Raw genomic sequence first — 12,136 nt, 5'->3', positions numbered from 1 at the left:
AAATGCAACCGAAACATATGTAATTATTAAAAACATTTTTATTTGTGACACAAGAGGTTGGAAAAGCAATCTAGTCAGGGTGCCGGATATTGATCACACTTACCAGCAGATCCATTTTAATTAAATATTAAGAGAGTGTGCTGCATTGATAGCGACTGAGCGGCGACTGTTTCTCGCTTTTCTTTTCCCATTGTTTTGGGAAAAAAAGAAAAAAAATCATACAAACTAATGAAGAAGAAGAAGAAGACGTGCTTTAATAACACTCACGTGTAATTAGACTTGAAGCATTAAAGCAGGGCTGGGTTATATCCTGATGCATTTTGTATTCAAAGAATATTTTAGTTATTTTTAAAAAGAGGGTCTGAGTATGAACATCCGTGCATGAATTTTAATGGAGATACTTAAATGGTAATTATTCCACTCAGGCTCAAACGTAGGTAACAAATGGAATTCAATCAGTGTCCGTGCATAATGATGGTCATTAGGAGAAAGAAAATAATAATGACATCCTATCTGCATTAAACCTGCAGACACTTTACACAATGATCCTGCAGCCATTATTGATCTCCATGGAGATAAGCAATTGTCACTTTTCAGCATTGCGCCTGAATGTTAAATACAGCTCATTTTGTTTTTCTCTGCAAACTATTTCAGTCCACATTTAATTTACTTCACTACTTGAAATCCTTGGTCTCATTCCACGTGATTGTAATTTTGGTTCATTGTCACAGCTGCCTCGGCTGTAACCACTGTTTTTTTTTCCTCCCCCCTGCAATTCAAGGTTTCATAAAGCTTGCATGAAATGAACATCAAATCCGAATGTGGCTGTACTGAGACCTTATATGCAGATGGGGCCTGAGGGTGCCCCTTTGCCCTTAATGTCCAGAGTGGACGTTTTGCCAAGACATAGTTCATTTTCTTTTTTTTTTTCTGTTAAACAGTTTGGCTAAATTGTAGAAAATAGCTGTTTTCCATAGCGTTGATCGATCTGCCTCATTTTAATTGGTCTTCTCTTGGGGAAGACATTTCAATCAGAAGAGAAAGATCTTCATTGAGTGACGTTTTGAATCCTTCAACAAACTAAATAAACAAACTCTGTTTGTTTTCATCACTGAACAAACTAAATGGGCAAACTGACCTTAAAGGACAACACAGTTTCTCACTGTTTTGCTTTGTTCATAAGTGGCGGACCCTGCCACCTTTCTAGCTTCAAACAGTGTTCTAGGGACCTTATTTTCCCACTGAGAACAGCTTGTTTATACAGTGATGAACACAAATAAATATTTCTGAGTTTGTCATTGAGATTGTACATATCAAAATTCTGAGCTTGAATTTCCTCTCCAAATCCCCATAGTGCCCCTTTGAATAGCTTGCCTGGATTGTAGGAAATCATTCTCTGCTTGTTTTGCTAGTTTGCTCCTTCACTAGTGGAAATCATTAAGTTATACAAGAGAGAAATAACCGCAAAGAAATTAGATTTAAAGCTGGTAGGTTATTGTGTCACCGATAGTTCCCTTTGCAGTTAACACAGATTTTATTATCATATGAGTATCTTTTTATTGTTTTCACATTTACCATATGTGTTTGTGTTTATCATGATGTTTTATTCAAAAGTGCGGAGATGCCTCCCACAGACAGGAGATTCAAACAAAAAAGAAACATGCTGGAACTCATAAATGTTTGACACTTTTGTTAGATGCCTGACTAAAATGAATAGTCATTTATCTAAATAGCTGGTGACAGATTTTCAGTTAACTGCCAAGCATGTTCCCCTCTTTGTCTCGATCACCTTTCCTTCAAAGGGACACTGTGTAGTTTTGGAGAAGAAATTCAAACTCAGAATTTTAACAATATAAATGAGGTAATAATACAAACTCAGAAATATTTATCTTTTCCACAACTTATTAAACAAGCTGTGCTCAGAGGAAAATCAGGTTCCCAGAACACTGTTTGAAGACAGAAAGGCGGCAGGGTCCGCCACATATAAACAAGTTAAATCAGTATGAAACTGTGTTGTCCTTTAAGGGCAATTTGTTAATTTAGTCATGAAAAAAAGACAGTTTGTTCATTTAGTTAAAAAGGCATATAAATCAGATTCTGATTAGAATGTCTTTCCCAAAACTGCACAAACTGCACAGTGCACCTTTAAATGTTTCTGCTTATAAGCTTTGACAAATATGATACACGCAGCCAGCAAGCAATCAATGCACACGTCCTCCTCCCTGGAACTGCATTATGTTCTTCAAAGTAAAAATGACGGCAAACGTTCATTAGCTCACAAGTTGGACTCAGTGATATAAAAGCATCAGATGGAGTAAATTACCCAGACCCTTTTAATAACACAGCTCTCATCTTTTGTGTAACTCATTATTAGTTGAATCTTGTAACAGTTGCTTACACATATTGTACAGTAGGCAGCATGTATTGAGTCGTCTCCAAGATGGCCACTTGGTTGAATAATTAAATAAGATCTCCAATCAAATGATCCATGATTTGCATGCCTTCTGTTGCCAGCTCGCTCCATCTGCTTGGTTTTGAGAGCTCTGACACAGTGGCTCGTGTGAGTGAAACAGCAATAATGTAATTGTGGACGTGACAGATACACCAGATGATGCAGGGACTGTTCGAAAGTCTGGTCCAAGGCATACTGTACAGCACGGTGTCATATGGTCTGCAAGAAAGCATGACAAAAACAGTTTCATAAAGGCTGTCTCCTCGTCGCTCTTAACTTTGAAGAGCCTCTCTGCACTGACGCCCTCAGTCATTTAAATGCGAGCTCCTCAGGACTGGGACTGCGTTTAAAAGCGTCTCTTGAAGCATGCATCACAAAGTTAGTGTGTCTTAATTGAATAGCGGGCTTCAGAGCTCAGAGGGTGAAGGACAATAGTGGCAGGGTCAGTTTGGCCGGGTGCCAGTGGACAATGCAGAGCAGGCCTCAGCTCACAGCAGCAGGCAGAGCCCATGCCGGAGTCCACATCGGGAGAGACAGCCTCCGCTGCTTTGATGGATCTGTCATAGCAGCCAGTGTCTGCCCTCAGCCGGGGGTTCAGGTATTCACCACCAATAACGTGTTACTATCGCAGGTTAGGGTCTGAGTGTGCTTTTCTTTTGTTTGTCTGATGTGTCTGAAGGACGAGACAACACCTCTGATCACCAAGATTACTTGTCTCCGGTTGTATTTTTGCACTTTTTATAACTGAAGTATTTATTCAAACCAGCGATGCCAAGGTCATTTAATTAATGTCTCTCCCTTTTATCAGCTCTAGTAGCTCCACAGTGACTGAGTGCCTCTTTGCCCATCACAGTCAAGTGCTTTGCTGCCCAAGACTGAAGCCCACTATGATCACAGTAATGTGTTTAATTCCGGTTGATGGAAATAGAGAGAAATAATGAAGACAGTTAAAGGTCTAGTTTGGAGGATTTTGGGGGGATTTATTGGCAGAAATGGAACATGATTTTTCAGAATTAGGTTTTCATTGTGCACAATCAGCTGAAGCTGAAATTCCTGTGCCTTTGCAAACCAGTCATCAGAATGAATGTTGGCAATGCACATTTCTGCACACCACAGATACATTTCTGCTATTTTATCTTGTGACAGCACTGTGCTTAAGATCTGCTTAGGTTTAGACACATAAAAAAATACTTGGATTTGACCAAGAAAATACCTATTTTGGTTTCTGCAAACACACCTGATGAAGTCCCAATACTTGTCAAAACATATTTTTTTTCCCTATGAAGATAACTGGAAATTGTCTCCAGGTCTCGTTACATATCGAGTAGTTTCTCACTTATAAATGTTGTCATGTATCGCAGTCATTAACGTGGCAGCCTTCTCACCTGTAACACCACCACCATTCCCTCCGCCTCCCAATGTGACAGTTGGGTCATAAAACATGTAGTGTGAACGTGATATGACACATTTTGTGGAATTGTCCATATGGTTTGTAGACACATACATATGTGAACAAATCAGTAGTTTGTTGGGTCCCCTTGAGAACAGCGGGTTCTCATGTTTTCAGGGCCAAAGATTAGTGTGAGATGAGGGGTATTTAGTTGGTTGCAATCCCACTGCCACTTAAGCTTACACACCAGACCTTAAGAAAGAAAATTGCTTTTTTTGCATTCTTTATCACAAACTGAGTATTATTCTGACATGAATGACAAATATACCTGTAGGTTATAATTACATTTTAATTGGCAGTTTAGCCAACGGACTGCAGTGACACAAAGCTTCAACTTAAGTTTTACTATTCTGTATAAACATAATATGAAAACAAAAATGAACAGATAAAAAGGTAAAAAAGTAGAATTACTTACTTACTTAAACTGATTATCGCTTGTATCCACTTTCTTCCTGGTTCATCCGTACTTGTCAAGGCTGTTTGTGCATTCAGGTTAATAATAACTTATTTCATGTATACAAGTGATTTAACAATGTGGTTAAATTAATATGATCTGGGAGACCTCAGACCTTTACGCACCATGTTTCAAACCATGTATTTTAACCATTTTCTCTCAAAATTGCTCAAAACTATTGTCTTCCTGTTAAACATGAACAAAACTAAGCTGGATGTGTTATTATTTTCAAGGTATGTTGGTAATGATGTATAAAAGTTTCTATCTGGAAAGTTACTGTGATATTAACCGAGCAAAGCAGCCCTTGATTGTGGAGTGTTCTGATGATAAAGACTTATATAAATCAAGAAATCACGACGAAAAAATTATGATGTGGATAAATCAGTCAATCAGATATTTCAGAAGGAAAGAATTCCTCATACTCGTACTCGAGTGTGGCACTTGAGTTAACTGACTTGAGTGCCTTAAATTTAACACAAAACTATATATGTATATAGTAACTTTAGCGTTTTATTCAACTTGGACCCTATTTTCCATGTTTTTGTGCAATAAAACTGCAGTCAGCGGCCACGAAAAGGGCTGCAATGTAATCAGGAAGCGCGATTACACACCGTCAAAGTACGTCCAGTTGAAGTGCTTGTTTTAGCAGATCATTATTTTGAGTGGAAAGGATTCCTACAGAGACGAGAATAAGATCCTTCTGGTTTCACCAATGTCATCAGACTCGCTTTGCAGAATGACTAATCTTATCATCTTAAATTCACCTCATTCAAACAAAAAACAAATAAAACTCACCAAAACACTCTTGGTTCTTCTTTTTACTTTTCCAACAACCACCAGCTTTGGTGTGCTTTATGTAAGACCTTCATTCTTTTCTATTTGACAATTCATTTTATTGCTATAACCATTTTCGTTTTCACTTGTAAAGCACATTGAATTGCATTTTGATTTGTTTGAGAAGTGCTATGTAAATGTAAATTGATTTGATTCATTCACTGCATTAGATGTGAAATATTTCAAATTTCCCATTGGGCAGTAACACACACTTACACAGGAATATAGGGTTTCAGATCGAAAAAGTTACACCTTAGACATGAAATATAATAGGCTGTGTTGGACGATATCTTTAGGTTTTGGGCATGTAGAATTGAAAAAATGAAGAAATATGTTTTGGGGGTGATAGTTATAACCATGTTATAAAAGTAAAGTTGCATCTTTTTAATTCATACCTTAATCTGTGATAAATATGTGACGGGTCTCAAAAGACCTGAGGTAATAAGGAATGTGTATATTTCAGAGTTTAAACCTGTGACATTAAAATCACTGTTTCTTGTCTTGATGTAATCTGTTATAAAGCCACATCCACATATGTCGACAATAAAATTAGCAGGTAGAATATCAAATAGATTAAGATAAAGATTGCACAGAAAAATCTAAATCTGACGTCTTGTGTGTCCTTTTCTTCTGTTTCAGGGTACCAAGAACAGACATCCATAATATTCTATGTGGGAAACGTCACCATATGTGCTCAGTTCATTCACACCCGGCTTGTAAAGCACAGACAAATGTGAGGGAGGCACAGCCTTGTGAAACACAGCACCCGGAGTTGGATTCATTTTGCAAGGCAATGCTTTTCCAAACAGCTCCAAGACTTCCTGATCGGCTGTAATCCCCAGCTTTCACACATAAGTCATTGAGAGCGATGGAGTCCCCTCTGTTTACTCACTCCAAACCAAATGATCTTTCACAAGTAGACCACTTCAGATGTGAAATGGAATTTGCCAGGGTGTTCTATCCCGAGTCTATTTCTCTGTACGCTTTACCAATTCCCAAATAGGGTTCACTCGCTCACAGGTAATGTCTGTGAGGATTGAGCCAGGCTCCTCTGCTGTTTTAATGGCCCACGGGAAAAGGGATTTGACGGAAGTAAAGAAGTCCCCTTAAGCACATACACGGTGCTGAATTTCATTTGGTTTCAGTCGCTGGACAGTAGAGGACGGTTCATAATGGTGTGCGACTGATTTAACGTAGAAATGACCTGCATTGTTTCACACACATTAAAGACAAAATCCATACAAATCATCTGGTTGAGCTGCATCTTACAGCAGAGGATTTAAATGTTAAACGGGCACTACGTAGATTTTGAAAGGAAAACTATAATGTCATTATTAATGAGGTAATAATACAAATTCAGGAATATTGCAAACAAGCTGTTCTCGGTGGAAAATAAGGCCCCCAGAACAGTGTTTGAAGACAGAAAGGTGGCAGGGTCCGCCACATATAAACAAAGTAAAACAGTATGAAATTGTGTTGTCCTTTAAGGTCAGTTTGTTTATTCAGTCATGAAAACGGAGATAGTTTGTTTATTTAGCTCGACTGGGCATTAAAAAAAATCCGTCGTCTAGTCTTTCCCTAAAAAACATAGTGCACCTTTAAATATAATGTCATATAAAACATAATTTCCTCTAAAAACAACAGTAGTTTACTCTGTCGCACGCTCACATGTTCGGGTTTAAAGAGCGTAGCTGAAGGCTTTATCTTCTTGGCGGTTGACAGTGTTACTGCTTTGGCGCGTAGTTATGATAAATGGTTGTTTTAAGAGGGCTGCATTTACTTTGTAGAGTCATTATGAGAATATTATGTATGAGAAAACAGTCATTAATATTCATTATAATTGCAAACTACTGAGCTGAATGCTGATGGAGTGTGTTCGGATGCCAGCACAGGGCGGCTCTTTCTCTCGCGCATCTCCCGTTGCATCTGTGCGCCGATAAACGAAGGTGTTTAGGAAGGCGGCCGTAACAGAATCTGACTTTCGCTCATTTTTCCACTCCATCAGTGAGAACCCTCACAACCTTGTGGGAGAGCAGAAATGAACATATAATGCTCCCAAGGTGCTCTAACACAAATATCACTTTTGTCATGATAAGATACGCGTTCGGAAAACATTCACTGTGACTCACTCTGGAAGAATTCAGTGCATAAGCTGCCTCAGTCTCCAAAGGCTACAGTGTTCTTATTCCAGCTGATAAGGGCTCCAATTTTGTTTGTGTCTGGTAATTGGAGCAATGTTGAAGTGAGGAGCACTGATACATTTCCCAGTCTATGTGTGAATGAGGCCGGCTATGGAAGGGAAAGGTCAGGCCCTGACTTGCCTTTCTCCCCCAGGGCCCTCAGCAGTAGGGGCCGCAGAACACCACAAACAATTAAACATGTTGCTTCTCAGGGTAGAGCGGCCGCACTCCTGTTGGCGAGAGAAGTTTTCACCTCGGCGTGCTGCTGCTGGTCACTCTTCAGAGCAATAATCTGCAGGTCTGAGCAATCAATACAGCCACGACAGCTTCAGCCTCCATTAGTGCGGACATCTCTGGAGTGCCTGTGCATGAGCAGAGGAGCACAGAACAGGCATCAGCTAACACACACATACACACACACACACACACACACACACACACACACACACACACACACACACACACACACACACACACACACACACACACACACACATACAAACAGATATATTCAAGCTCATGCTCAGAATCACCCATTCACACATGTATGTACAAGGCACAAGGTCCTGAATGGCACATATATAGATGTATTTACATAAAACACAAGAGCACCTTTTCACATATTCAAACAATAATATTGATCTTTACAGAGTGCTGCTTTTTCTTCTCTAGCCTCAATTATCTATCAAAAAATTATAACAGTAAAAGCCATTCACATATACATTTACAATAATGTGTAAAAATGTCTAATTCTTATGCGGAAAAAAACTTGTGACTTGTGAAAATATCCAGTTCACGCATGACATTTTTTTTCTATTTTTTTTTACATATTAAAATCTTGATTTACATTTCCCATGTGGAAAAGTGTAGAACAATGTCAAATTTGCAAGTGAAGCAAATCCCATGTGATTTCGTGTGTCACGGTCTGTTTTTATGCATGGAAATTCTGATCCACACTTGAAAAAAGGCCACTCAAATATCCACCTATGGGATTTATGTGTGAAAATGTCAGTTCTCGTCATATATGGAAAAAGCCCATGCATTAAATGTGTAGTTGTTTCATTCACATGTGAACATTTTTCATAAACATGTGAAAATGTAAATTACTCCTGGAGAAATATTCTTTCATATTTAAAAGATGGATAGATGAATAAAGCCAATCACTTATTAAAATTTCCATTTCACATGTGATATTATCCAGTCGTATCTAAAATTGTGTAAAAATGTTGAATCCACACGTGAAGAAGGAAATCTCACTTGATTTCATGTGTCATCCACACGTGAAAACATCCAGTGGCATGACTCTGTAAAAATGACATATCACTTGTGATAAATGTTGAATTTGATATGAAGAAACAAATCCCAAGTGATCGTCATGTATGAAAAAAAAGAGCAATTCACTGGCATGTGTTGTGTCTTGTCCACATGTTCAAATTCTGATCGGCACATCATAAAGATCAATCACATACAATATGTCACGAGTGACACTTTGTACTTTTCTTTCTTATGTGAATACTGAGCTATTCACGTCCAAATGTGGAATTCCGTATGTAAGGAAGCAAATCTCATGTGATTTCATGAGCTATATTTTATTTCCACATGTGGGAAAAAAAAAAAAAAAGTGAAAATGTATGTTTCACATGCGGGAATTTGTACACGAGAAAAGAGGCGATTACTTGCAAAAATGTCCAGGTCACATGAGACTTTATTTTCTTTACATGTGAAAACAATCAATTTACATGTGCAATTGGGATTTTCGTGGGCTGTGGCTCAGGAGTAGAGCCAGCATCTTGTTATCGGAATGTTGCTGGTTCCTGTGGTTCAAGTGTCCTTGGGCAAGATACTGAACCCAAACTGTTCCTGATGTTCTGGTCAGCACCTTGCCACCGCCATCAGTGTATGCATGTATGTATGAATTACCGTAGTTTGCTTTGGATAAAAGCATCTGCTAAATGTAAATGTAAAAAGGCAAATTTCTCATTTAAGATTTTAATTTAAAAGGAGTAACATTCTTTTATCAATAGAATGAGAGCATTTCAACAAACTGCCACTTCATAAAATGTTCATACGCAACACATTCAATAAAAACTTAGTTCAGTGTGTACTCTTAAAAAACAACTGTCTGCTCATGGCAACTGAAGCATGATTAATGTTTCCATGGATGTACTTATGCTCAAAGGCCTTGGTTAAAGCTTGAGAAAGATCACAACATAAAGTCAAAGAAGCACGAGAGAGAACTCAAAGACAAGTTTATCATTCAACTGAAACCATTGCCCTCTCCTAACCTTAGCCAAAGATGCCAGAATCTACCAAAAAGTTGACCTCAGTCACATCCCAAGGACTTCGGTGCAGTTCTAAAGATAATCCTTTCTTCACTGGAAAACTGTTTCTACTTCACATAATACAGGCAGCAGTCATGTTAGCCAAAAAAACCAAAAAAAAAAACACATTTGGTGAGACAAATTCAGAGTATGTTGATTTTTTTTCTATACTTGATTTTTTGGTGGACAGTCAGCACAAATATCTGCTTTTCTGTTGACACTTTTTATATACAAGAAACACATTTACCAACTGAACACTGGAAATAAATTGAAAATATGAAGGTTATTAATCATCACTAATGGAGACTCCCCCAACCAAACATTAACATGGGACATATGTTCTGTTTTACATAATATATTAAATGGATTGCATATATTGTCATTAGCTGAACATCCCAACGCTTGCATAAATGTAAGTGTAAGCATACAAATATCGCAAAAACAAACATGATGATGAAACCAGATTTGTACCTCACTGACATCTATATGGTAGTCATCTGTGCTCCCTGCATAGCCGACGATAACAATGCAGCCCCCGGGGCTTCGGAGACGAGGCTGTGTGTGCTGAGGCAAGTCCATCTGTGAGCTCTTGCTTGCTTCAAGAGCTAACACGGTAATGGACTCAACAAGTGGAACACTATTGGCATATCTCCAACAAGACATGCATGGCCCCGAGGAAGGCAATGCTACAGTAGCTTTACAATTACGCAAACAAAGAGATACCTCGCTAAATGCTTCCTAGTGGAAAATCACAACATAGAGTGGGATTTCTTTTCAATAATTCCATGATGTGAAAAACACTAATTGGTTCCCTTGCCTATTGTGTGTCATCACCGTCTTACGACTCGATGTTCTTTGCCCAAAGAAGGAAAAAGCCTACCTGCATGCCTGCACTTGTATTTCCTGCTATAGAGACCGCATATGCTGCTTATTTTTCATCTGTCCGTCAGTGTGTTGTAAAAGCTATGGAGCATGTAGGTTTAAAAAAAAAAGTCTAAAAAGTTTAAAAGGTCAAGTCTGCACCAACAGAAGTTCCTCTCTCCCACAGAAAACACTGCTCCTGAAATGCCTCGTCAGTGGTCCCACCTTTATTTATTCTGTGACTTCGTGACATCACACTTAGCCACATTTGCATAATTTATGCCTTGGAGCTAGTTTGGCATGTAAGAATGGCATAGCACAGTTGCTCTGTTGACGGTGGTGGTTCTGGCTCAGGCTGTGTAAGCTGACCAATCAGAATAGACTGTAATTTGGGAGGAGGGTGGCCTTAAAGAGACAGAAGCTTAAATGGAGTGTTGCAGACAGAGAGGGAATATAGTGCTGCAGTACTGGACAGTGTGTTGGATGATGTTTGAGCATTAGAGCATGTAAACATATTCTGGCAGTAACCCTAAAAAAATGATGAACCTGAAAATGAGCAGTAAATGCCATGTTGAAAGTGTTTTTTATGGATGACTGCTATTAAAGGTGCAATGCATACATTTTTTTGTTGAAAACATCAGAGTGCGAATGAATAACAGTATTGATATTATGTTTTCTATGTGTTACAGAGATATCTACTGAGGTTAGCATGCTAACCAGCTAGCCCCGTCCCTGTCCAGACGGACAACAACATCAACACTACCCTAGTCCGGAGCTCCCAGTCTGACCTGCTAGCTGCATGGCTAACTACACCGAATTGCAAAGTGCCGCTACCATTAGCAGGGGTTAGCAGTAAATCTGTAGATATGCTGCCCCCTATCTGTTCTGAGTATTAATTTGACAGGTGGCCAATTCCTACATATTTCACCTTTAAGGAGTGGTTAAAACGAAAAGTAAGAATAACATTCATTATGCAATAAAGTGTTCTGATGGCAGATCCTCAAATGACAAGGAAATGTTTTGTAGATTCACAAATGTTTCCGATTTTTTTCGTCTTGTTTCAATGAACCGAGCGCTGCACATCTGCACTCGCAAACACCCAGCCAAACTTCTCCCTGTTTGCAAAGTCATTGTAAAGGAGTAGTGTGAGAAAATGCTCAAGGTTGGTTTAAAAGAGGGGCTGATTTCCTTTTGCATTCTTATCATCAATAGCTTTATCACTGCACCGACAATACGGTGCCGAATAGCCCCGTTGGGAAGGTGATTCACGATCTGGATACACACCACAAAATTACATGCTTTTGTACCACAGCAGATAATGACAAATAAAAAGGTTCTGAGTAGTTTAATCCAAACCAGAAACACTTTGCACGTCCATTGTGCGGAGAGAAAGAGGTGTGGCCGCAGCTTTCAGAGAGGCCAGCTCTCTATTTTATGATAATGTTATGCGCTTGAATGTCCTTTCTTTAGAGAGAAATATGTTAAAAGAACTCCAGAATAAAACCCCACAGGAAACACGGCTTCGCTCATATTGTTGTATTAAAGAATGAAAGAGAGATAAATCCGATTTTGCTCGTAGTGATG

The sequence above is a fragment of the Acanthopagrus latus genome, chromosome 9 (genome assembly GCF_904848185.1).
Source record: "Acanthopagrus latus isolate v.2019 chromosome 9, fAcaLat1.1, whole genome shotgun sequence".
Classification (NCBI taxonomy): Eukaryota; Metazoa; Chordata; class Actinopteri; order Spariformes; family Sparidae; genus Acanthopagrus; species Acanthopagrus latus.
The sequence above is the reverse complement of the archived record's forward strand: the minus strand, read 5'-3'. Positions refer to the sequence as shown.